At 40.5% G+C, this 28,000-nt stretch overlaps 1 protein-coding gene across 1 annotated transcript in view; it reads right to left on the reverse strand.

The window, feature by feature from the left end:
• Positions 1-28,000, reverse strand: part of RPGR (retinitis pigmentosa GTPase regulator) — an 85,881-nt gene that overhangs the window by 1,794 nt on the left and 56,087 nt on the right. The gene's annotated exons all lie outside the window — the stretch shown is intronic.

A 28,000-nucleotide genomic window follows, 5' to 3' on the forward strand; every position in this document is an offset into this window, starting at 1 on the left:
TTTATCAAGGGGGGTCTGTGGCTATGCCGGAAGTGATCAAGGTTAGGTCATAGGAAGTGATACAGCTTTGTCTAGTCTCTCTCTTTTTTTTTTTTTTGAGATACTCACTCTTAGAAGCCGGCAACTGTGATGTACAGAAGCCACATGAAGGTTTCGCATAGGGGTGTGCCACCTGACAGCTCAGATGAGACCCCAGTCAGCAGCTAGCGCCAACTGCTGGACAGGGGAGTGAGGAAGCCTTCAAGATGACTCCAACCGCAATCACTGTATGACTGCAACTATATGAGAGACCCTGAGCAAGAACTGTGCAGATGAACCTGGTCAACCCCTGCAACTGTAAGATAAGTGATAGTTGTTATTTTAAGCCACTACCTTTTGAGATGATTCGTGATGCAGCAGTAGATAACGGAAACACGTGCTTCTGAGCATGGACCTATTATCGTACCTATTTGTGTGAGTCATTTGAATCTACCATAGTGTTTATCTATTTGGGTAAATATTTGTATTTGACTGACACCTGTATTCCCCGACAGACTACGATTCCTTTGATACAAGTAGGGACAGTGTCTGATTTGCTCATCATTGTCTTTATAGCACTAACAAAGAGTACATGGTAGGTATTCCAAAAACACTTTTTAAGTAAACGAATGAATTCCTATTTGCATTAGGTTTAGAAACTCTGACACATGAGAGCTTAGCTGAACACTTTAATACATTCAACTGTGTAATTTCTTAATACTTATTTGAGGTGACATTTCTCACTATAATTACTCAAAGCATGAGGACTGATGATTTAACATTCATTCATCAAACACGTGACTATATGAAAAGGCACTTTGGAAATATCAGGAGTTACACCACAGGGTTTCTGCACTTCAGTCGCTCCCACATGGAACACTTCAAGAATTTACCAGAGACTACTGGCATTCAGGGTTTCCACATTCCCTGTGTTTATTTTTGTGAGAAATTACTGAGACACGTACTTGAGTTTTAAAGGTTTAGATCCTTAGCTGTTCAGTGAATGGCTCTTGACTCTCCAGCATCTACATCCCCATAGACTTTTGTTTATTTCTGGTAATGTTCTTAAAGTGATTCAGCCTGTGTCTTTGTGGCATTAACTTGTAGGGTGGTCACATCCAGGAATCGCTTGACTACCGAAATGTGATTAGGGCAAAAGCTGGGAAGGCATATAGAAATATTTGCATTTGATGGGGTGCCTGCCTGGCTTAGTCAGTAGGGCATGCGACTCTTGATCTTGGGGTTGTGAGTTTGAACCCCATGTTGGGTATAGAGACTCTTTAAAAAAAATAAAATCTTAAAACAAAGAAATATCCATATTTGATGTTTCGGTGGGTTAGAAGACTTTGTGAACTCGGAGCATGTGCTGGGTGACACTATGGGTGGTGTGGTCAATGAGACGTCAGGATGGACTGGAGGTGTCAGGAAAGCCATTATGGAGCAGGTGCAGCTCAAGGCAGGTTTTGAAGAATGGAGGCTGGGAACAATATGACCAGAAACATGGAAGTGGGCATGTGCATTGCAATAAAGACGGGAGCAGAAGGGTCATGGAAGGGGACAATGGGAAAAGCAGCGGGAGAGGATAATCAGAGCCAACGTTATATAGGTTCTTGAAGAGCAGACTAAAAGCTATGTACTTGATCCTAGAGCCTAGGACTTATAGGTGAGTGATGCTTAAGGAGACTGCAATGTGGCTTCCCAGGGTTGTGAAAAACACCTGCTTCTGTAAAGCCTGATTTGCAGCACCCTGCGGGGGCTGTCCTTCTGGTTTCTTTCCTTTTCCAGGATCCCGTCTGTAGTGAAATAGTAACAAGCCCTTGTGACCGATAGGCATATGTTGTTTCTCTGAGTGGGTTGGAGCAAAAGAAAGAAAATGAAAAGATCGAAATTATCTGTAATGCAATCTGTGTCTATCCATTTAGGTTTTTTTTTTTTTTTTTTTTTAAAGCATGAAAGTCATATGTCCAAGGCAGACTCTGAGGAAGTTGACTATGGCAGTGAGTGCCAGGAGTAAGAAGGGCAACCCAGAGGCAGAAGCTGATTCCTCAAACACTGTTGATCGCTAATCAATATCCATTTTCTACATCTTCACTGCTGGCAGAGCCCCAGTTTTGTGCATTTCTTGCTCCACAAGATTTAGAGGAATTTGACCCCGTCGCCTGCTCCAAAGGCAAATCCTACTTGTCCTAAGCCGATTGTGCCAGCTTCCCAGGGATCCATTAATGGGTGTGCATGTGACACAGTAGGACACTAAGATGTGAGGGGATATCAGAAAGATTTCTTTACTTCTTCTTATAAATCATGTTCCCTAAAAAGCAAGCTCTGAGAAAACAATGAACAGGCAGGAAGTTCACAAAGGAGTGCGCTTAGGATCAACACCTGTGGGACGAAAGAGACGGCAACAAGAGGGGGCAGAGGGAGAAGTTCAGCTGTGATATTGTCTCTAGGAAGACCTCAGCCACCACAACAAACAACTCTGAAGATGGTCTTGTAGAGTTGTTCTGAGTTAGGGTGAGGAGGCTGCGCCTTCATACACTCGTGACACACAGTTATTGGATATTGGCCACTCCCAGGAAGGGAAGGTGGGCATGAATCAGGCAGTTATCATCTACAAAGAGCATTTCCAAAAAGGGCCGACAGCTGCAGGCTCTCCAGTCCTGATATTGCCAGCATTTCCCAGCATCCACTATACTCCTAAAAGAATCATAAGACAAGAGAAGTTCCTCTCTTTCCACGGATATTGTTATTTATGGATGTGATGCCTAGAATGTGTCAGCCATTTTGCGACCAGCTTGTGACTGGAGCCAACATATGGACACGGGGAAAATGAAGAGAACTGTAAGCCACACAGAACCAGAACCCAGATCCATGGTGCCTGGAGCCTACCTGTAACTCTGGCCTGCTTGATATAGGTGGTAATAAATGTCCTTATTGTTTGCATCAGTTGAGCTAGGATTTTCTCTTACATGCATCCTTAGCATCCTGGGCAAGGAGGGATAGTTCAAGCAACAGAGGAAAAGGCTCAGAAAACATATAAAGAATGGGGAAGAAGGCATAGGTACAAGAAACATTGCAAAGAAAGCATCAGTAAAATCTATATCCTAGCAGCATATAAGGTAAAAGGGTGACTTTTTTTTTTTTACAATAGCCACAATCTTGTTTTTGGAATGCCCAAATAAATTAGATGGGTCAAGCATTCCATCTTTAGTAGACATGTCTTATGATAGACCAACACCCCTTCCAAATGGTACCCCAATTTCTTTCTGGGAAACTACATCTCCCTTTTATAAAAAATCTATTGGGGTGAGAAATCCAAATGGCTCCCTTTCCAACTATGGACACCCAAAGGGTTTCAGGCGGTAACATCCATTTGATTCTTCCTTATTTCCCCAATACAGTGTAAGGCAGGCACCATTTCTTTGTCATTTGGACCCTGAATCTAGAACAAGTGACAGAAAAATGACAAAATGGTTGGGGTTTTATTTTTTAACCCAAGAGCAGTGCCTTGACGATTCCTATGATGTGTGACGATTCCTATGATTTCTCCGTGCACCCCATCCCCATCCAAAGCGAGCCTCCTTTTCCTTCTTACCAAATCCTTTATTTCTGCCTCCCTGTTGATACTGAGCATTTCTGACATCCTAATCACATTCCACCAATATCCAGTCTCTTTTACCCTAGAGCTCCCAAGCTTTCCCTAGACATTGGGATTCCCAGCTCACGATGATACTTTCTCCCTTGCAGTTTGGTGTGGTCATGAAACTAAGTTTTGGTCATCAGAAGTAAGTAGAAGTAATGTATGCTATTTCTACTTGTCTTCTCACAATGGAAGTTTCATGTGCTCTCTTGAGCCTTTGCCTATATTCTTGGCTGGGAAATGAGAACTGGGCAGCCATCTCCTATGAAATAAATGGGAGCCCCATACAGAGGATTGTACAGCAGTTTTCTTAACCTTGGACAGCACAATTCTGAACTGTGATCTGAGAGAGAAATATACACCTTGAATAAGCTACTGAAAAAAGGGCTTCTGTTGCAGCATCTTATCATGTGGCCCAAGTGACACAACTTACAATAAGTTTTTAATTTATAATCAAACTTATCTGATATGCCTAGGATATCAGTGTTAATAATATGGGCATATTAACAAAATTCAAGCTTTTGTGGGATTTCCCAGCCCAAATATTGATGGACATGAAATATTTAAATATTTCTGCAGCCAAGAGAAGCTGCTGCAGACACTGGGATATTTATAGCGTAAGACAGGAAGAATCATGGTATTTGTGTTTCCATAAGACGAAGGAACCATTTTCATCTTGGATCCAATTTAGAAATTATTTTTCCTGCCAAAGTTGAACTTGGATAAAATTCTCTCTTTCACCATTGTGGGGCAGAAGCCATAGGAAGAGAAAACTGAGTTTCCACTGAACAGAGAATAGAGCCACAGCACAGAGAATATAATCTTATTTCCAGAGTTGTGCAATAAAAGCAATGTAAAATAAATAAAATGCAGTGTTGGAGGGGATGAACCTGCCTACATCTTAGGACTTTGAAGTAAACTTTGAGCAATTACTCAATGTAGACATAATTATCTATAAATTTTCTCAAAGACCCTATGACACAGACATTTATTGATCACCAAATATCTACATTCTCCCCTACATTTTCTAGCCTGCTTGCAATTAAGTGGAACCATGGGGCTGATTCTGGCTGTGAGAAATGTGATACATCATTCCTAGGCTTTATAGCACTTAACAGCCAACATGTATAGTTAAAAGTCTTCCTACAAAGAAAATTCCAGGCCCAGCTGACATTATTGCTGAATTCTAACTAACCTTTAAGGAAGAAATAATAACAATTCTCATAAACTCAGAGAAAACTGAAGAGAAAAAGATATGTCTCAACTCATTCTATGAGGCCAACATCGCTCTGACAGTGAAACCAGACAAAGATATTAAAAAAAAAAAAAAAGAAAACTGTAGAATAATTTCCCTCATGAACATAGATATAAAAATTCTTTAAAATTTAGCAAATTGAATCAAACCATATGTAATGTAAAAAGTACAATACATAATGACCAATTGGAGTTTATCCTAGGAATACAAACTAGTTTTGACATCCACAATTCAATCAACGTATTTCACCACATTAACAGACCATAAAAGAAAAACTATACGATAATCTCAATACACACAGAAAAAGTACTTGACAAAATTCAATATCCCTTCCTGGTAAAAAAAAAAAAAAAATCAGCAAACTGAGACTAGAAAGAAACTTCTTCAACCCAATAAAGAACATTCACAAAAGAATTTCAGCTAATATCATACTTAGTGACAAATGACTAAATGTTTTCCCCCTAAGATTATGATGTCCACACTTGCCACTCAACTGGATGCTCAATATTGTAATGTAAGTGCTAACCAGAGCAATCAGGCAAGAAAAGGAACTAAAACTTTCAGACTGTGAAGAAGAAAAAAGCAAAACTTTGTACTCAAAGATGAAATAATTGTCTATGTGGAAAATCAAATGGAATCTGGGAAAAAGCTATTAGAACTAATAAATGAGTTCTTTATACTATACACTATATAAACAATTAAAAATTGAAATTTAAATATACTACCATTTGCCATAGCATTAAAAATATGAAAGATTTAGGGATAAATTTCACCAAAGCTGTGTAAGATCTAAATACCAAAACCATACAATATTGTTCGGAGAGAAATTAAAGTTCATGGATCAGAAGCCTCGATATTGTTAAAATGTCAGTTCTCCCCAAACTGATCTATCCATTAAACTCAATCCAAATCCAAATCTCAGGAGGCTTTTTAAATAAAAATGAACAGGCGGATTCTAAAATTAACACTGAAAGGCAAAGAACCTCGAAAAGCAAAAACAACTTTGAAAAAAAAGAACAAATTTGAAGAAATAACACTCCTTGACTTCAAGATTTATTAAAAATCTGTATTAATGAACATAGAGTGGTATTGGCATAAAGGTAGACAAATAGAGGAATGGAACAGACAAAATCTAGAAATAGGCCTGCCCTTATAAGGTCAATTGATTTGTGACAAAGGTGCTAAGGCAATGCAGTGGAGCAAGGGTAGTCTTCTCAACAAATGGTGCTGGAATGAGGAAACATTCATATGTCAATAAAAAAAGAACTTTGATCCATACCTCACACTAAAGACAAACGTTAATTCAAAAAGAATCGTAGTCCCTAATGTAAAACATAAAACTGTAAAATATCTAGAAGGAAACATAGGAGAAAAACGTTGTGACCTTGGGGTAGGCAAAAATTTCTTAGATACTACACCAAAAGCACAATCCATAGAGAAAAAAAATGTTAAATACAACTTCATCAACATTAAAAACACTTGCTCTTTAAAAGATAGCGTGAGGAAAATTCAAAGACAAACCCCGGATGGAGAGAAAACTTCTGCAAATCACATATTTAGCATATGTAAAGAACTGTCAAAACTAAAGAAAATAACCTCTCAAATTCATAAAAGACAGTTCATCGAAGTAGATATATGGAGGGCAAATAAGCACAGAAAAGATACTCAACATCATTAGGGAAATTCAAATTCAAACCGTAAAGAGATCAACTACATTCCTTTCAGAATGACTATAATTTAAAACACTGGCCATATATACCACGTGTTGGCAAAGATGTGGACAAACTGAAACTCATTCACTGCTGGCGGAAATGTAAAATGGTTTAACCACTTTGGAAAATACCATAGTGGTTTCTTAAAAAGACAACCACACACCTACCATAAGACCCTACCATTCCATTCAGAGTAATTATGCCAAGTGAATTCAGCCAGACAAAAAAAAAAAAAAAAAGAGTACATATTGCATTATTCCATTTAGGTAAATTTTAGAAAATGCAAACTAATCTGTAGTAACAGAAAACCTATCACTGATTGTCCTGAGGGAGAATATGGAGAAGGGTGAAAAAGAGAGGTTGCAAAGAGGCATAAGATCATTATACGGAGTGTGGATATATACACACACCCACCCACACATGTCAAAACGTGTCAAATTGTACATTTTAAATATGTGCCATTTATTTTACTTCGATTATACCTCAATAAAGCAATGTTTTGAAAAGTGCTGTAGGGTAAAGATCAGATCAAGGGTGTGGCCCTCAACAAAATCTCTCTCTTGTATAAAATTACTAAAGGAAACGATCTGATTAAGATTATGGCCTTCTCTGTCCTATATTCCTTTACCATTAAATCAAAAGAAAGAAAAAGATGGGGAATTTAGAAAACAGGAAAAAATGCTCCAGATCTGTTAACTATGTCCCCAAATGAACCGTGGGTGTGACCGCAACACAGAATTAATTACACTATGTTAAGAAATCTACTAAGTTTTTACTAAGTTTATTTTTTAGGTGTATAGTTCAGTGATGCTTAGTATGTCACAAAGTTGTACAGTTGTCACCATGATCTAATTCCAGAACCTTTTCATCATTCCAAAAAGAAATATCATCCCAGGTAGCAGTCACTTCCTTTTTGCCTCCTCCCAGAAACCACTAATCTGTGAGCTTTTGTATCTGACTTCTATCACTTAGCATAATGTTTTTGTTTTTGTAAGTCTTCCAAACCCTGCATGTTTTTATTCTTATTTTTGTTTCAAGTTTTTATTTCAATTCTAGGTAACTTACTGTACTGTTTTAAGGTTCATCCACATTGTAGTATGTGTCACCACTTCATTCTTTTTCATGGCTAAATAATATCTCATTATATGGATATACTACATTTTATTTATCTGTTCATCTACTGTTAAGTCGGTTATGTTTTTAAGAGTCTTGTTCTGCTCAAGAAGCTACAAGCCTGAGCAATACCAAGTAAAACAAAACAAGCCTTTGACTATGTAAGACTTAAAACCGATCTTCTAATTTTAATTTTAATCCCCAATCTTCTAAAGGCAACTGAGAAATCTATACAGATTTTAAGGAGGGCATAGATGTTCTTCAACAGCTACTTCAGATGTGGCAAGGAGCGTTATAGGAAAGGAAAAACCTCCAAAGAGCAGATTCAGGGACCACAAAGAACAGTGGACAGTGGTGTTACTCCAAGAGAGAAAATCAGGGCCTGATCCAGAATGTCCTTCATTCTCAGCATGGGGGGGCCTCCAATCATCTGCAAAGCAGAGTTTTGAAATTGCTACATCCCACTGACTTCTGTGTGTCTCCCTTTTTCCCCTTTCCAAATAGGAGTGTTTATTTTTGCCCTTATACATCAGATGTATGTTGGAGAGTAAGCTGGATAATTTACCTTTTTTGTTAGTCTTTTACACCAAGTAGAACCAAGACTGGTCCAGATGTAGTCACCACGTATCACCCAGAGATGCAGGATTATGAGCTAGATTCACTGAATAGATGGGACTTTAGCGGCCTCCCTTGGAGAATGGTGGAGCCTGTTCTGTGTGTGGGAATGTTTTAGATCAGGTTGTCTAGAAGTAGAGTCTAAGATTCTTGTTCAAGTGATTTATTGGGAGCATGTTCTTAGGATAAAGGAATTTAGGGAAGAAGGATAGAGCAGGGGGGAAATCTAAGCATAACTGTGGTATTAGGTATAGAATAGATTCACTGTGATCCTATGGGAGACCTCTGGAGCACTAGGATTAGCTACCCTGATGCAAGAGAAATGGCCTTTGGAACCCTATGTCATTCAATCACTGGCTGAGGTCCACTCCCCAGGGATAGAAGGTCCACTCACTTTCTGTTCAAAGAGGCTTCCCTTTGGCCAAGGGCAACTTTCCAAAAGAGAGAGAAGCTGTGAGCCATTGGCCAACACCTAGAGCAGCTAGGGATGTGTCCATCTGCCTAATGAAAGACATCAAGGTGGGGCACCAGTAGCATCCAGTATAGGGAAGTGGAAAGCATTAAGGATATTTGGTAAACAGAAGTGTGAACTGTGGCAGAGACATTTACTGCTTATTGAGTATCCATATATTTCTCTACATTTCCAGATTCCCTTTATAGTTAAATGGAGTCGGATGGCCAAAGGACTTGAAGAAGTAACATTTGTCATTTTCAAGCCAAAGCATTTAAGAGCCTGATAGTCCCCCTCCCTCTGTCTCAGCAACAATGAAGCTCAAGTGTTAAGATGTCAGCATCTCCGTTGGCCTATGTCCCTGAGTGATTCTGTGGAGCAGAGCCACCCCATCGCCCATCTTGTTGACTCACATTGGACTTAGAATCTGAGCTCAAAATAAACCTTTGTTAGGTTAAGCCACTGGTTTTGAGGTTAATTCGTTAACATAGTATAAGTGAGTTTGTCCATTAGCGTTCAATTAGGAAAGCAAAACTCCTATAATTGATATGGCATTTGGAAGTTAGACCTTAGACAACTATGGGATCTGGTGAGGTGCTATATGTCTCTGCATCTGGTGATGAGCCCAAGGTCATTACAGGTATCAGGGTTAGAAGGAAGAAACACTGAACTTGAAGAGGAAGAAAGCAAGGACACACTGGAACCCACAAGGACAAAGCCAAAATCATCTGTTCTCACCATCTCAAATTTAATGATGTGGGGAGCCTGCAGAAGTTGGCACCTTTTGTCAAGGAGCCGTATAAGCATCTGGCCCGGAACTTGAAGCTGAGGAAGATCCTGCAGGACTTGAGGAGTCTACAGGCTCAGAATCTGTTGTCCCAAGCCCGCATATCAGCAGCAATGTATGAACTCTGCAGTATTGCCTGGCACCTTACATTGACCTTCAGCGAATAATGACTACTGCCTCATCTTTACCTTCTAGAAACTCTTGTGGCCCACCAGAAACCAGAACCACACAAGGAATGAAATTCTGGGAAACACAGTCCCAGGTTAACAGCAAGGTTGACACAAGACAAAGTCAACACATGTGGCCTAACTTAATATAGGCCTTAATGGAGGGGGCAATGTGATACCCAGAAGGGGGATTGTCAGTGGAACCTGAGTGACAGACAAAATAAACTAAAATAGGATCAAAACAAAGACCATTTTCTTAGTTACACCTGGTGAAGGATAGTCATCAATTCTCAGAGAGAGAACAAAAATACATATTAATGCAGGGAATGCAAAACAGTGTTATACTTTACATAATTTACAGTGGCTAAAAGCACAAGTTTTGTAAAGTCAGAAACCCATTTACAAGTTGTGTGTGCTTATGTGAATTATCCTCTCTGTGACTCATTTCTACATCTGAAAATGGGGATAATAAAACTCTTCTTATAGGCTTGTTGGTAGGATTAAATGAATTAATAAAAAGAAGGCACTTAGAGCAGTGTGTGGTATGTAAGTGCTTATTAAGTGTTGTATATCATCCTGCTTTACCTTTACAATAAAATATATACATTTATGTTTATTATTTGAAATATATTTTTAACTTCATTTACTTATTTTCAGAGACAGAGAGAGAGAGGGAGAGAGAGAGAGAGTGTGTGCGTGTGCTTGAGGGCAGAGAGAAGGAGACAGAATCCTAAGCAGGCTCTGCACTGTCAGCACACAGCCCAATGCGGGGCTCGAACTCACAAACTGTGAGATCATGACCTGAGCTGAAACCAGGAGTTGGACACTTAGCAGACTGAGCCACCCAGGTGCCCCTAAAATATATACATTTATGATTTTCAGTAAATTTCTAGGTTGTCTTCATGAAGGTTCTGGGTGAAATGCTTCTTCCATGTGTTATGTATTTCTCTGCCTGATAGTTGTAGGCAAGATTCTGGTATCCACAATAGGGAAAACCAAGTCTGTAGTCTCTCTTGCAGAATGTTTCCCATTCAAGAAAGTTTCTGATACAATATGCACCTCATGAACATGAATTATTCTCCTTTCTATACATTTATATGTCTCATCAACACAGGACTGCTGGCGTAGAAAAGTAATATATATTCACGTTCCATGAATAATCAGAGCAAAAGCAAAAAACCATCTACTTTTTAGGAAGCTCTTCTAAATTCCACCCTGTGTGTTCAATCAAGATTTCTCAGGTAAACAAAGCCAAGGTATTCAAGCAAGTGCAACTGTGGTTTATCAGACTCAATTCTGGATCTGGGATGATTTTTACTGGAATGCATGTGCATGTATGTGTGCGTGTGTGTATGTGTGTATAAGAGAGGCTGTTACCAAATCTGAGTTTGTATTTAGTAGATTTTCACAGCCAGTTTGGTTGATTGTATTTTGTTTAAATGTTATTTGAAAACATTCAGTACCTTTTTGGGGGTAAGCCAGGGGTGCCATGATTGTATAAGACCTCACTGGGCAAGGAAGTTTATAATAGAACCATCTCTTTTTTATAAATGAGGTGTGGCTGAGCCTTTCCAGTTGTTGTTATCCAGAAGAAAAAAAAAGTCTTCAATGCCATGTAAAAATATCATGAAGTTGTATGCTATTGAGTCTCATGTCTGAGTTCTTTCCAGGGTCTCTAGGGTACTGAGAAGACTCTTCTCTGTCAACTGCTGGTCATGGATGATTCCATGCCATGGTTCACAAAAGGGGTTCAATCGACCCTCTTATCTCTCTTTAGTGGGATCCATAAAGAAAAGTGTTCTCCCAAGATCCTCTCTCTTTCTGGCCACATTGTTCAACTTAAACTAGATCAATGTGGATTTTTAAAACTGATGGATGACTGTGGCAGACTTCTGTTTACTAACAGAAGCCTGATTTTTAGCTAGGTACATTGCTTCCCAGAATAAAGGACTACATTCTATGCCCTCTTTTGTTGAAATCAAGTTTTAGCCAATAGGATTTGGTGGAAGTGGCATATGCAACTTTGAAGGAATTTCTTTAAAGGAGCTGACTCACTTTGCGGGGAGAGCCTTTTTGCTTTCCTTCTGTTCTCTTTCCTAGACTGCATATATAATGGCTGGAGCTTTGGCATCTACCTTGGAACATGGGATGACCTTAAGGACAGAAGAAGCCACATGGTGAGAATGGCTGGACAAAAAGGATGGTCCTTGATCCCTGATGACTTTGTGGAGCTGTCACATGAATAGTAGACTGTCTACCTGTGATCTGGTTTTATGCAAGAGAACAAACATTTGTGTTTTTAGGCACCGTATTCGGGTTTTGACTAACAGTAGTTAAATGCAGTTCTTGAATACATTTAGGAAATCTTATAAGGTTATTAGGAATATGCTTTTTACCTCTTGGCTCAGGCTTTTGCCTGGATGGTGTTCCCTGTGGACCCTCCTTTGGGTCCTAATCTAGCTTTCCTACCTCAGGCTGGTGACAACTGATTAAATTCACATGCCCATTGAATGCCCCCCCCCCCATATGATTGCTTCAGCCCTTCCCACAGGAAGAATTTTACTCCCCGGTTCCTTCAAGCACTGAGCAGTATCTTTGATTTAAGCCAGTAGACCTGGCCAGAGATCAGATACTGGTTCCAGAGCAGTCTCAGTTTTACGAATGAGGATGAGTCCAGATCATCCAATTCTAGTTTAAATACCTCGTCAATGAAAACTGCAAAGTGGATGGCCCTTTTAACTGTGCCACCTACTGTGTCCATTTAGGTCCTCTGAAAAGCAGATGCCAATATGGAATTAAATGTGCAAGAGATTTATTGGGGGTAATACCTGTGAAGAAAAAAGGGAAAAGGATGAAGAGGCACAGATTTGCCAGTAAGAAGTGATGGACTTGGTCTGTAACAGATGGGGAAAATCCCAGCTTTGCTAGCCCAAGGCTGAGGTCCTGGTTTGAAGTGAATTTTGACGATAGCCAGTTATTTAATGGGGAGACCCAGGAAATCAGAGAAACACAGGAATGCTGAGATAGATTCTCCATACCCCCTCCGTGGACTTCCAAACTAAAAAAACATTGGGGAGGGCCAAATGATCCTGGAGAAAAGTGGAAGCCAAGGGAAACATGACAACTGGCTACAGCTTTGAATGCATTCCTTAACCATGCACAGTTCACTCAGCAAAGGGTGGAAGTGTTATGAGCTCAGTTGTTAGAACACAACTTAAGCCAAATTAATTGGCTAGACACTAAGCTACTCAGACCCAGAGTTAACCTTTAGAAAGTTGGGCTAAAATGTAAAAATAAGACGTAAAACTCTGAACAAAGATGTCACCAGCTGCATACTGGGACTAAGGTGGGAAGGTAGGGGTTGTGGGGAGGTAAAGACAGATCTTGCGGTTTAAATTCAGACAAGTTACTAAACACCGAACAAACAAAGCAACCAGACAAAGAAACACTCAGAGAAATAAAATAATCCAGAGTTATTATAACATATAAAATATTACCTGAAATGTCTACTTTTAAACCAAAATTTACTAGACATACAAAGATTTTGCAAAGTAACCCACACTCAGGAAAAAAGTAGTCAATAGAGACTGACTCTGAGTGGACCCAGATGTTGGATTTAGCAGAGAATGTCTTCAAACACTTTAGCGAGTGTTATAAATTTGTTCAAGGAATTGAAGGAAACTATGCTTGACAAATTAAAAGAATGTTAATAATGAGTTAACAAACAGGGAATCTCAACATAGAAAAAAAATCATAAAAACCAAATGAAAATTCTAGAGCTGAAAAGTACAATAATGGAAATGAAAAATGTAACAAAGCTGTTTAAAATATCATTTTGGTCAATTGCTTTCAGCTCTCTTTTTTTGGCAGTTGTAGAGGATAAATTTTTAGCCTTCCTACTGAGACAAAGAGTATTTTTTAAAGGCAGAGAAAATTATTGTCAAATGTTGTTATTTATATTTCTACTGCTTTTTTTCCTGAAAATATTTTGAGGTGGTAAATAATTGTTGAAATAGAAACACAATTTTCTTATATGGTCAATTAATCTATAAAAAGGAGGCAAGACTATACAGTAGGGAAAAGACAGTGTATTCACCAAACAGCGCTGGGAAAACTGGATAGCTAGATGCAAAAGAACGAAACTGGACCATTTTCTAACACCATACATAAAAATAAACTCAAAATGAATTAAAGACCGAAATGTGAGACCTGAAACCATAAAAATCCTACACAAGAACACAAGCAATGTCTCCAACATTGGCTGTAACAACATTTTTCTAGGTGTGTCTCCTAAAACAAGGGAAACAAAGGCAAAAATAAATTATTGGAACTACATCAAAATAAAAAGCTTTTATACAGTGAAAGAAATCGTCAATAAAATGAAAAATCAGCCTACTGAATGGGAGAAGATATTTACAAATTATATATATGATAAGGGGTTAATATCCAAAATATATAAAGAACTCCTACAACTCAACACCAAAAAACAAATAATCTAATTTTAAAATGGGCCAAGGACCTGAATAGACATTTCTCCAGAGAAGTCATCCAGATGGCCAACTGACACAGGAAAAGGTGCTCAACATCACTCATCATCAGGGAAATGCACATCAAAACCACAAGGAGATATTATCTCGCACATCAGAATGGAAGAATCAAAAACACAAGCAGTAGTAAGTGATGACAAGGATGTGGAGGAAGGGGAACCCTCTTGCACTGGTGGTGGGAATGCAAACTGGTGCAGTCACTCTGGAAGACAGTGTGGAGGTTCCTCAAAAATTAAACAGGAGATACCATATGACCCAATGATTCTACTCCTGGGTATTTAGCCGCAGAAAGCAAAAACACTAATTTGAAAAGATACATGCACCCCTATGTTTATAGCAGCACTATTAATAATAGCCAAGATATGGAAGCAACCTAAGTGTCCACTGATAGACAAATGGATAAGGAAGATGTGACACGTATACACAGTGGAATATTACTCAGCTGTAAAAAAGATGAGATTGTGCCATTTGCAACAACATGGATGGACCTAGTGGGTATTATGCTAAGTGAAATAATTCAGATAGAGAAAGACAAATACCACGTCATTTCACCCATATTTGGAATCTAAACAAAACGAAACAAATGAATAAACAAATAAATAAAAAGCAGAATCGGACCTATAAATGCAGAGAGCAAACTGATGGTTGCCAGAGGGGAGGGGGTGGGAGAAGGCACAAAATGGGTGACGGGGAGTGGGAGATCCGGGCTTCCAGTTATGGAACGAATAAGCCATGGGAACATAAAGCACAGCATAGGGAATATAGCCAATGATAGCGAAATAGCGTGGTATGGTGACAGATGGCAGCTACACTCGTGCTGAGCAAAGCAGAAGATACAGAGAAGTAGGATCGGTATGGGGGACACTTGAAACCAGTGGAACACTGTATGTCAACTATACTCAAGTTTAAAAATAAAAAAAAAATGGTTAGGACTTACCAACTTCCCTATCATTGTCCTTTCCAACTCAGGGCTAAGCAGAGAAAGCCAAATACGCTCTTCAACACAACCGCTAGGATGTCCCACTTCTTGTTAGCCTACCCAGGGCTTTCCCATGCCACCAACTTCTAATTAGAGCATACCTGAAGCCTTCCATTTTTCTCACCATCAAGCTTTTCCACTTCTTACCTATCTGTGTCTGCCAAATGCGAGTGGCCATGGCTGACTCTCTTGCTACACCAAGCTGTGAGCAAATAGCTCCCCTTCGTTTAAAAATAAATACGGAAGCCATTTTCCAACTCCATCGAGCCTTACACAAATGTAAGAACTCTCCCTGCAGTAGATTTTGGGAGGTCAGATTTTTACCCTAAGATTTAGAGGATTTGGCAGGCTATTTGATCATTAGTAAAATCATTTATATTACTTTAAGAAACTTGGACACGGTAGGCAGTTGCTTAAAGGAAAGTGTATTTGTATTACGAAACCAAGTTGCTTCAGCTTTTTGAGCTATGCTCCAATCCAAGTTCAGAGGGAAGGTCCATGTTTCTCTGTATTATTTGGGTTTCATTTCTCTTTCAATCTTGGCCACTTCAATCCCTTCAAGGCCTCTTTTTAAGGTCTCCTATGGTTGGTGAAATGTCACATTTCTTCCAACCTCTCAATTTTCTCTTTCATGATTATTCCCCTTAGTATTGGACACCAACCCTGAGATAGGTACTCTGCTTGGCTCCTTATGAGGATGTAAAATCTACCACGTGGAGAATTTTAAGGAACAAGTGACACAGATCTGCCTCCTAGTCTGACAACAATTTTATCAGTTTATGCATGTATCTTACTCCTTTTCTTATCGCTTCACCTGCACCCTGAGCCCTAGGTCTTACATTTCAACCCTTAATGAAAATAAATTGTTCTGGTTTTCTAAATACGAAATTCTGCCACTAAGAAGTCATAACCCTACGATGTAGTTCTGACATTGGCCTCATGCTGAAGACTGGGGTGTGGTCTTTTGGAGTACTCTCTCTCCTGACTCCTGAAAACACTTACTTGGATGTATTCGTGCATGGAGTAATCCCTTTACTAGTGATTATGAAAGATAGGAAAAACACTGTCCAATTATGTTACCCCATTCAGCTTTTCAGGAAGGAGGAGGCATGAAAATCCTTTGCAAATCAATGCAAATGCGTCTGTTACAAACACAGGGAACAGACAAGGTGTATTGTTTGATATTTGGGAACTTCTAAGAAAACGGGATAAATTCCTCTTTCTGTAGATCATAGACAATTCCTATTCTTCCATTTCCTCCTTTTTCCATGTCTTCCCACACATACAAATGTCGCTGGCGTCTCTGTCACACAACCCAAAGAATCCTTTTTTTGAGCACTTAAATGGAAAGTAAAGGAGATATGGGATATTCCATGTGTGTTCTTGGAGCACTTCTATGATGACATCACACTGACCATATCCAGTATATCATACGTGCTAAGATACAGGGTGCATATGTTATGGTTAAGGATATTTTCATATACTGCAAGAATGAATGTGTAACGAGCATTTTTTTTTTTTCAAGCGCACGCCACAGTCTGTGTGGGTGGTCGGAAGGGGGGAAACATCTGTGTGGATCTTCACTGAATATCCTGGAGAACAGAGCTGACAAAACCTAGAAGATGTGCCCATTTGCTGGAGTACAAGGGACACAATCAGGGCTGATGTCAGCAGGTCCTTGTGATCAAAAGCAAGCAGGGAGAGTTCGTACCTTTGTGTAAGGCTCGAAGGAGTTGGAAAAGCCAAGTCATGTCATTATATCTGAAGCTAGTATGTACTCAGATCGGCAAAGGGGAATTTGGGATTTGGTTAAATTCCATTATGTATGTTCTAGTATTCCTAGGAACTCACAGTCGTGCTTTCGCAACGTGACTGTTTTATGCGGATTTAACTGTCTTCAAAATGAGTTTTAGTCCATAAAAAGTATAAAATATTCCACGGTCCTTCACTCAGGTAACTGTAAACGCACGTGGATATGCCCTCCACTGGCATATACAGTAAACGTATTCAACCGTGGCAGCTTTCTTGTTTTCCTGGGATCACAGTTAGCCTCCATTTCCAATCTACCTTGAAGTTGGGCCCATACCATTGAATGGCAATGGAATGTAGGCAGAAGGGATATGTACAACTTCCAGGCCTGGAGGATGCCAAGGCACAAAGGTGATACCAAAGCCACCAAGTGATAACAGCCAAAGGTCCCTGACTTACTGTGTGAAGCAAGGCCATCCGCTGACCCTTGGTATATTTTGACATGACCAAGAAATAAACACTTATTGGTTATTAAACCATTTAGATTTAGCATTTGTTATAGCAATTAAACTACATAGATTCATGCAACGAGGATCTTTAATAGAAGACAAGGTAGAAATTTCTGATGTCTAATGATCTCACAGTTCGCTTGTGAGAAATAACATTCTGAAGTTTTACAGTAATTGGCCAGTTCTGATCAGTTATTCTCCACTTGATGTATCACTATTGCCTATGGAGTTATTTTTAAAGGCATATCCAGGCCCTGGTCTTGACCTAGTGAATCAGAACCAGGTAAGGCACAGGCAGTTATTATTTTTAAAAACTTCCCTGTGTTTTACATATACCCTTGGCAATGAGGCGTTACTCTAAAATAAGACAGATCTTACCTTCAGATTAAGCTAGATTGTCAAGCCTCATGGTTTGGGGAACATATAATTTGACTGAATTGAGTTCTTTAAAGTATATTTTGATTAAAAAATATTAACATCTAACAAAATTGACTTTTAGATGTACAGTTCTATGAATTTTACACAAGTATCTTTTCAGGTAACACTACCCAAATCAGCATACAGAACAGTTCATCTCTCCAACAAAAATTTACCTTACACTAACTACCCTTTTGTAGTCACACCCTCCCCTCCCCTCCCCCAAAACCCTCGCAACCATCCATCTGTTCCCCGGACGTTTCGAGAACGTCATAGAAATAAAATCATATACAGGTGACCTGGTGAGACTGGTTTCTTTCACTCAGCATAATGCTTTTGTGATTCATGTCACTGGCATCTATCAACAGTTTCTCTTTAATGCTGAGTAGTATTCCATCTTAGGGACCTACTACTCTTTGCTTCCACTCACCATGGAAGATAGCGGATGGTTTCCAGGTTTGGGAGATTGTGAAGAGAACTGCTATTAAAGCATTTGTGTATTGGTGTCTGCGTCATCCTAAATTTTCCCCTCTCGAGGGCCATGTTTCTCAACTTCAGTACTGGTGACATTTTGGGATGGGTAGTTCATTTGGGAGGGGCCGTCCTGTGCACTATACGATGGTCAGCAGCATCCCTGGCTTCTACCCACTAGATGCCAGCAGCACCCCCACCCCCCACCTCCCTGCCCTCCTTGTGACAGATAAAAAAAATGTCTCCAAATATTGTCCCCCTAGTGGAGAACTACCGCCTTAGGGAACAAAAACCTGACGAGTATCACTTTTTGTCTTAAAATGCCTTTATTCACCTACATTTCTGAAGCAAATTTTCTCTGGACGTGGAATTCTAACTTGACAGTTGTTTTCCTTCAGCATATTAAAAAAAGATCATATTATCCTCCAGATTTCATTGTTTCTGTTGACAAATCAGTTATTAAGTGCTAAGTGTTCCTTTTGAGCTAATGTAACATTCTTTCTGATCACCTGCATAGTCGTACTATGGGTGAAATGAACTCTTGACAGAAAGAAGATCTACTTCTGATAATGAAACTGATGAGGCCACACACATACCCAAAAAGTAGGAAAGCTTTGCTACACACACGATGAGGCTCACTGGGGAGAGCAGGGTGGGCTTCCCGAGCTGGTCTGAGAATGGTTTGAGAAAGCAAGGAAAGAAGAATGGCTTGGGATTTTTGTGGTGGTCAGGGAATGGGGCTGGACTAAGGGTTCCCACCTATAGGCCAAGGTTTGAACTTTGGTCTGATGCCAAAGAAGAGAGCACCTGGGCTTTCTTTACAAAAAAAAAAAAAAAAAAAAAAAAGATTTTATTTTTAAGTAATCTCTACACTCAACGTGGGGTTCGAACCCACAACCCTGAGATGAAGAGTCACACGCTCTAGTGACTAAGCCAGCCAGGTGCCCCAACACCTGGGCCTTCTTTTTTTTTAATTTTTTTTAAATGTTTACTTATTTTGAGAGAGAGACAGAGCACAAGCAGGGGAGGGGCAGAGGGAGAGGGAGACACAGAACCGGAAGCAGGCTCCAGGCTTTGAGCTGTCAGCACAGAGCCCGACACGGAACTCAAACTCACAAACTGTGAGATCATGACCTGAACCGAAGCCTGAGGCTCAACCGACTGAGCCACCCAGGCGCCCCAACACCTGGGCCTTCTTATCAGCTTGCCCAGATGTGAGGCAGAAGGGAAAGAGGGTGAGGTGGGCTTAAAAGTTGTCAAGTAGCATAAAAGACAGGAGCCATACTCTATTATAAGTTTTCTATGAAGTGCACTGGTGTGGGTTTATATTTTCCCTGCTTGAGGTTTGTAGTGCTTCTTGAATTTGGGGGCTAATTTTTGGTCTTGAAAAGTTCTCAGAAATGATTTCTTTAAATAGTACTTCCGTTCTATTTTCTCTTTTCCTTTTGGGATTCCAAATACACATGTATTCAACCTTTTCACAGCACCACAAATGTCTCAACGACTCTTGTATATTTTGCATCCTTTTGTCTCTTTGTGCTCCAGTCTGAATATTTCCTTCTGGCCTAGCTTTCAGTTTACCATTTTTTTTTTCTGTCCATCTATTAGGCCCATTTAATAATGTCTTAATTTCACTGCTTGTATTTAGTTCTAAAATTCACATTCAGTTATTTTTTTAAAAAAAATATTTATTTTGAGAGAGAGAGAGCAAGTGAGCAAGGAGGGGCGGGGGCAGAGAGGGAGGGAGAGAGAGAATCCCAAGCAGGCTCCATGTTGTCAGGGAAGAGCCCAAGACATTTGGTTCTTTTTAAAATAGTTTCCATTTTCTACCAAAATTCTCCATCTTCTTCAAAACTCTCCATCAAGAATTCCTTGAAAATGTTAGAATTTAGGAACAACTAATACCTTTTGCTGAAAAGCAACCTCATGTGCCAGGCACATCTATTCAGGCTTCCTTCCTCCCAAATTTTGGCCCCATACTATCTTCATAGCACTCTGATACTTTCAAATTCTTCAAATACATGTATTTGACCAACTTTTCTATCTGTTCCCAGCGCCTGGGTGGTTTGAGCCACTTCCTAGGAATTACCAGAAGACTACAGACTTGCTTTGTTCAAACAAAAATTTTAATGCTTATTTTTTGAGAGAGAGGGAGAGAGAGCGTGAGCAGGGGAGGGGCAGAGAGAGAGGGAGACACAGAATCCGAAGCAGGCTCCGGGCTCCGAGTTGTCAGCACAGAGCCCGACAGGGGGCTTGAACTCACGCACTGCGAGATCGTGACCTGAGCTGAAGTCAGACACTCAACCGACTGAGCCATCCAGATGCCCCCAGACTTGCTTTAAAGCCTGGGATAATTTTATAAGACAACTGTCCCAGTTTGTCAAAACTTAGTGTCATGAAAAAAAGATGATGAGGGAACTCTGTGAGATTAAGAGAGACTTGAGAGACAACCTAATATAATGCATGGACCTTGTTTGAGTCTCCATTCAAGTGAACCGGCTACTAAAAGGTATTTTGGGAAGAACACGGGAAATTTGAGGAAGAGATTGGGGAGTAAATAGGTGATATTAGAAAATTATTGATAACTGTGTTAAATGAAAATGTTGGCATTGCAGATATGCACAAAAATGTCATTTTTAGAAATGTATACCGATGTGTTTAGCGTTAGAACATCAGGATGTGCTGGTAGAACATGGAACAAAAAGCAAAGTGTAATTGACTTAAATCCACATGGGGGTTTGTGGGCATTTATTATATTAATCTTCCTACTTTTCTACATATTTGAAATGTCTCACGATAAATTTTTTTAAACACACAAGAGGTAATGTTACCAGATTTCATATTTAAAGTCTCTAGCTTTAACTTCTAAAGTTGTACAGTCTCTAGTAATGAGGAAAATCAACCAAAGATCCATCTGAGGCTTAAAAGTTTTCCCAAATTGGTTTACACTTTTACATAATTTTGTAATTCTTAATTACTATATGCAGTAAATTAAATAATTATAATAATTAAGGAGCTAATATAAGTCTGATGCCTAGCTGGAAAATAAACATTATCCAAACAAATGAAATGAAACATTCCTATGCGCAGAATTTTAATGATTATAAGCAACTGATAGACTTTCCTTAGAAAACTTTTGTTATAATAACCTTCATGCCCACAGGGAAAGTTCTGTAAAAATTTAAAAAGTAGCGTACTACTATTTTGACAATTCTAAACAAATTACTTGTAAAGATTGATTGTGAGGAAGTTCAATAGGTTTTCTAGAATATAAAAAAATTTTTTTCACCTTAGGACAGATGCTTACCATTGACTGAACCAGCTAAGACTTTTCTTTAAGAATTTTTTAACATTTATTTATTTTTGAGAGAGACAGATTGTGAGTGGGGGAGGGGCAGAGAGAAAGGGAGGCACAGAATTCGAAGCAGGCTCCAGGCCCCGAGCTGTCAGCCCAGAGCCCGACGCGGGCCCGAACTCACAAACCGCGAGATCATGACCTGAGCCTAAGATGGACGCCTAACTGACTAGGCCACCCAGGCGTCCCCCCAGATAAGACTTTTCTTAGGTAAAAATAAAAAGGGATTGGGGCACCTGGGTGGCTCTGTCGGTAAAGCATTCGGCTCTCGACTTCAGCTCAGGTCACAATCTTGCGGTTCGTAAGATTGAGCCCCACATTGGGCTCTGAGCTGACAGTGCAGAGCCTGCGTGGGACTCTCCTCTCTCTCAAAATAAATAAACTTAAAAAAATAAATACAAAGGTATTGCCATTACTTTACACATTTCTTAAAATTAGGTCCAGCTCTCTGGTCCACCGCTAACCTTACTTAAGACATCTTACCTACGGGGCGCCTGGGTGGCGCAGTCGGTTAAGCGTCCATCTTCAGCCAGGTCACGATCTCGCGGTCCGGGAGTTCGAGCCCCGCGTCGGGCTCTGGGCTGATGGCTCAGAGCCTGGAGCCTGTTTCCGATTCTGTGTCTCCCTCTCTCTCTGCCCCTCCCCCGTTCATGCTCTGTCTCTCTCTGTCCCAAAAATAAATAAAAAACGTTGAAAAAAAAAATTAAAAAAAAAAAAGACATCTTACCTATCATAATAGACCTGTGTTATACATGCCACATGAAAGTGGAAGCAGGTGGAACTATTTGGGAATGCAGCCTGGCTCGGACAGGTAACTTTTCCTGCTGTAGTTTTAGTAAATAATTTTAGGGTTAGGATTACATTTCCTGACATTTTCAGTAATTAGGATTGTGTAGTGACATTGTACCAGAGTATCATCTGTCACAATTGTTGGAGGAACTATTTACCAAAAGCCTGTCAGTCTGTGGTCTCTTTAATGCAGCTTCTTCCAATATAAACATCTCATTTTATCGTATTCAATGTATTTATACTATATTATGCCCCCAACATCCCATACTCCCAAGAAGGCTAAATGTACATAGGTATGCAACCAAAAACTGACCTTAGTAGGTCACTCTTCTCATTCTTTTTTTTTTTTTTTTTAATTTTTTTTAAACGTTTATTTATTTTTGAGACAGAGAGAGACAGAGCATGAACGGGGGAGGGTCACAGAGAGAGGGAGACACAGAATCTGAAACAGGCTCCAGGCTCTGAGCTGTCAGCACAGAGCCCAACGCGGGGCTCGAACCCACGGACCGTGAGATCATGACCTGAGCCGAAGTCAGACGCTTAACCGACCGAGCCACCCAGGCGCCCCTCTTCTCATTCTTTAAAAAAAATTTTTTTTAACATTTATCTTTTGAAAGACAGAGACACAGAGCCTGAGCAGGGGAGGGGCAGAGACAGAAAGAGACACAGAATCCCAAGCAGGCTCCAGGCTCCCAGCTGTCAGCACAGAGCCTGATGTGGGGCTTGAACCCATGAGCTGTGAGATCATGACCTGAGCCGAAGTCAGACGCTTAATTGGCTGAACCACCCAGGCGCCCCTTCATAATTCTTTAGCTCTCTTTTCCTGCTGAAAATCTGATATCAAACTAGGGAAGATTACAATTCAGATAAATCCAGGGCCCAATTAATTCTTTCAACATATTTTCCTTGTGAACAAATTTCTCTTACCAAAATTATATCCTTTGTTCAGAAGGGAGGTCACAAATTGCTTCTTGTGGGCCAAATTTGGCCTGCAGCGATGGCTTGGCTCTCCCTAACTTATGTATGTACATGCACGCAAATGAGTTATCCATATGAAAACCCAGATTTCCACCTTCTTTTCAAAATGCTGAGAACCGGGGGCGCATGGATGGCTCAGTCGGCTAAGCACCTGACTTCAGCCCGGGCCACGATCTCACGGTTCATGGGTTTGAGCCCCACGTCAGGCTCTGTGCTGACAGCTCAGAGCCTGGAGCCTGCTTCGGATTCTGTGTCTCCCTCTCTCTCTGCCCCTCCACCACCTACACTCTCTGTCTCTTTCTCTCTCAAAAATAAACGAACATTAAAAAAAGATAAAAACTAAAACGCTGGGGATCGGGGAATACTGGGCGCAGTCTTGAGAAACAGCAGTTACCAGCTAGAAGAGGGCAGCCACAGCTCCAATATGCATACCCGTTTAGCCTTTGAAAATACTTTAGTTACGTGACCCCTGGTTTAAATGCACTGTTTGTTTAATTCAATAAAATATCCCTATCACTCTTGAGATAAAGACTTTCCAACCTTTTGATTTGTCTCCTCTTTTTACTTACTCACTTCTTACTCTTACAAGGTAAAAAAGTAAGCCACATCTTCAAGCTCTGTCTAAAAAAGATACTGTTAAGCTTTTTCAAGAACTACTATCAGATGAAAAATCTTTAAACCATGTGCCCTGCTGGCAAAAGGAAATTTTATAAGTCTGGAAATGTCTTCCAGTCTTGGTAGCCTCCCAAAATCAAAGCAGGCAGAAAAATGCTTAATTGAAACTCAGGAGCATGATAACGTAATCAGTCTGGTTGTCTCCCCCAGTAATTATTCAGATTTTCACCTCTAACCCCATTGCCACTTGGGTCCCTGAAGGTAGAGGTCTGTGACAATAACTTTGGCTTCATTCTTGTGGCCAACCCTGATGATTGAGTTGGCCTCATTTTCTTATGGATGCTTCTGATCGTGTTCACTACTTCTGTTGGAAGAGTTTCTCCTCTGCTCATGGCAAGACTTTCTTTTCCCTCTACGGATTTATAATGGCCTATGGGCAGCAGCATTATACTGCAATAAACCATATGGCAAATACTTAAAAAAACTGAGATTAAACTTACAGTGTGTGTGCGCAAATTTCTAAGAAACAGATCCTTACCCAAACTCTATGTCTGTACACGTGAGAATTTATTTGACAATCATTTGACACTTAACACAAGCCCACCGTGTGTGGGATCCTGGAAAAGATAACACCCCGTGACAATTCCTGCTTTGCTGTAACTGGTGGTACACGAGATAGAAATCTCAGTATCACAGAGCACCTCCACTGAAGATACTTAATCAGTAAAGATCCAGAATTTTGCAAGTCTTTTCATTTGAGGAAAAGTCATAGCAAGAATATACGAGGGTAGAGACTATGAACAACTGAGGATGTTTTGTGTGATCTGTAGCTCTCAACCTGACGTCTTGCTATGGGTTGAATGGTCTCCTGGAAAAGATATTGAAGTCCTAAGCCCTCACAATGTGGTATTATTTGGGAAAAGAGCCTTTAAAGAAATGATCAAGTTAAAATGAGGTCAGTAGGGTGAGCTCTAATCCAGTAGGACCAGTGGCCTTACCAAAAGGGGAAATTGGAAACAGAGACGGGCACGCACAGAACAAAGACAATGGGGAGACAATGCAGTGCGAGGACAAAGGGTTGGAGTGATGTATCTAGAAGACAACACCTGAGGCTACCAGAAGTCAAGAGAGGCTCCCTCCAGATGGAGCATGGCCCAGCAAACACCTTAAGTTCAGACTTCCGGCTTCCAGGACTATGAGACAATAAATCTCTATTGTTTGAAGCCACCCAGCTTAGGGTACCTTGTTACGGAAGCCCTAGGAAAATAATACAAGAACCTTTCCAGAACTGTACGGTTTCTTCATACATAGCAAGGCCTTAGTGCCTCCCAAGTTCTCCTTTTTAACGTTTTGACATGGATTTGCATGCCCTTTTATGATGCCTAAAAAGTTCTACCACTACTGACATTTTCGAAGTTAATATCCATTTAACATTTGGTTCATAATGATCTGAACAAGGTCGGTGAACCCCTAAATGTTAAGTCAACAGATTCTATTTTCAAGTCCCAGAAAGGTCAGTGAAAACACCCAAAGCAGGGGCACCTGGGTGCCTCGGTCAGTTGCGTGGTTGACTTTTCATCTCCACTGAGGTTCTGATCTCACAGTCTATGAGATGGAGCCCTCTGTCAGGCTCTGCACTGACAGTGTGGAGCCTGCTCGGGATTTTCTCTCTCTCCTCTCTCTCTCTCTGTTCCCCCTCTCAAAATAAATAAATAAACTAAAAATGTCCAATGCAAATTTTTTATATACAGGAAAAAGGGATGAATGGAAAAGACAATGAAGATGAACAGTTTGGGGATTGAAATAAATCATTTCACTTTCTATGAAGCTAAGGTTATTGGTAAACAGAATTCCTTTTATTTTTGAAACTAGTATAAATGGATCATTCTATTCAATTGTATCAATGATCTCTTCTGGCTTCTTTTGAAGAGTTCTCAAATATGTTAGCTTTGTTTTTTGTTTGTTTAAGTTTAGCATCCACTGATCTCCTTTCCATCCAGTTAGGAAACTTAGGTTTCTAAATGGCCCAAACAGCTCCAGGTGAGAATGCGGAATCATTCCTCATCTTTTCCCTTCTACGCCCATGTTTTCTCAGTTTGTGGCATCATATCTGGCCATAGGAAGTGCTCGGTTACTATTTCTTCAAAGTAAAAGCCAGATATGAGATCACATTTAGAAAATCAATAGAATACAAGCATTTACAGGGGCAGACAACTGGTATGGTGTTTTGATGCGGCTTTTTAAAAAGGCATTTACTCCTATACACTAAAACGGACTCTCGGTGTTGACGATTCTGCACCAACCACCTTATTAAAGTCTGAACTCTTGCAGACATCTGAGAAAGCAGGGATGACATGATGCTGGTCTCATGTCCACCTCTTCCAAGGGCTTTGACTTAATCCTTTCTTTGGTCTGTAACCCAACCCGTTCTCCTTTTCCAGAATCGGCCAAATGACTGGTATGGTGGGTAGGCTCTGAGATGGCCCCCATCAAGCAGAGCCCTTGCCTCCCGGTCTTCGTGCCCTGCCCTCATCCTGAGTATGAGTGGACCTTGTGGCTTGCTTCTAACCAACAGAATGTGTCAACGGTGACAAAACACCACTTGCACGATTATGTTACCTAAGACAGTGACCTGTGTCTTGTTAGCAGCCTCTATCAACTCTCATGCTGGCTCTGATGGTGGAAGGCTTTTTGCCAGAATAAAAGTGCTATTAGTTTCTATCGCTGCATAACAAATTACTGTAAACTTAGTGGATTAAAACTATATATATTTATTATCTCGTAATCTTCCTGGGTCAGGAGCCTGGGTGCTGCTGAGCTGGGCCCTCCGCTCAGGGCCTCACAAGGCTGCAGTCGAGATGTCAGCCAGAGCTATGGTCTAATCTAAGGACTGGTTTCCTCTTCCAGCCTCACCAGTTATTTGCAGAATTCAGTGCCTTGCACTTGTGGGATGGAGGCCCTCACATCCTTGAGGCTTCCCACCATTCCCTACCACACTGTCCTCTCTGGAATATGCAGTTTGCTTCTTCAATGCCCGCATCTCCACTGCTCTCAATTGCTCTGACTTCTTCCATCTCTCATCTGTAGTGCCTCTTTGAAAGGGCTCACCTGATTAGGTCAGACCCACCTAGGATCATTTCCCTTTCGCTTAAAGTTACCTGCTTAGGAATTTTAATTACAACTGCAAAATCTTTCACCTCTTCCACAGAATGTAACCTAAACGATAGAGTGGTATTTCATCATATTCACGGCCCATGCTCACGGGGAAGGGATTACTCAGGGCAACTATACCAGCCGACGGGAACCTGGGGGGCCATCTTTGAATTGTGCCTGCCACAACCGGCATGTCTCAGTACCATCTGTGTGCTTTATTTCCACTAGGCTCCTACAGTTTACATTTTGGTAAAGGATTTTTGCAATACTATACTAGCACTACAGCGGCAACGGCAAAATCAGAATTGCCCTGACTGTAATATTTACACGGAAGACCATTTGGTACCATTTCAAAATCACATCTACTCTAGACCAACGATCCTTTGCATGAAACACAAGAATGGAGTTTCTTTTCCTGTCTTCAACTGGGGCAACGGTCACTGTGATCGAAGAATAAAATGTTGCAGTCAGAAGCCCGAATGGCCAAGACAAAGCGGTCTGCTCCATGAAACGCATACTATCTGTGAGCGCAAGACAGCCACGTTTCTATCGGAGCAGACTCGACAGCTTTCCCCTTCCTACTCCTTGTGGCAGAGCACCGTGTGAGGGAGTCAACAGCACTTATCACGGTCAATGCTGGAGACGGTTGAAGTGAGCAAGCCTGGCCGTGTTTCGTTCCGCCA

Source organism: Herpailurus yagouaroundi, unplaced genomic scaffold, assembly GCF_014898765.1.
Source record: "Herpailurus yagouaroundi ecotype Mexico unplaced genomic scaffold, PumYag 67793, whole genome shotgun sequence".
Classification (NCBI taxonomy): domain Eukaryota; kingdom Metazoa; phylum Chordata; class Mammalia; order Carnivora; family Felidae; genus Herpailurus; species Herpailurus yagouaroundi.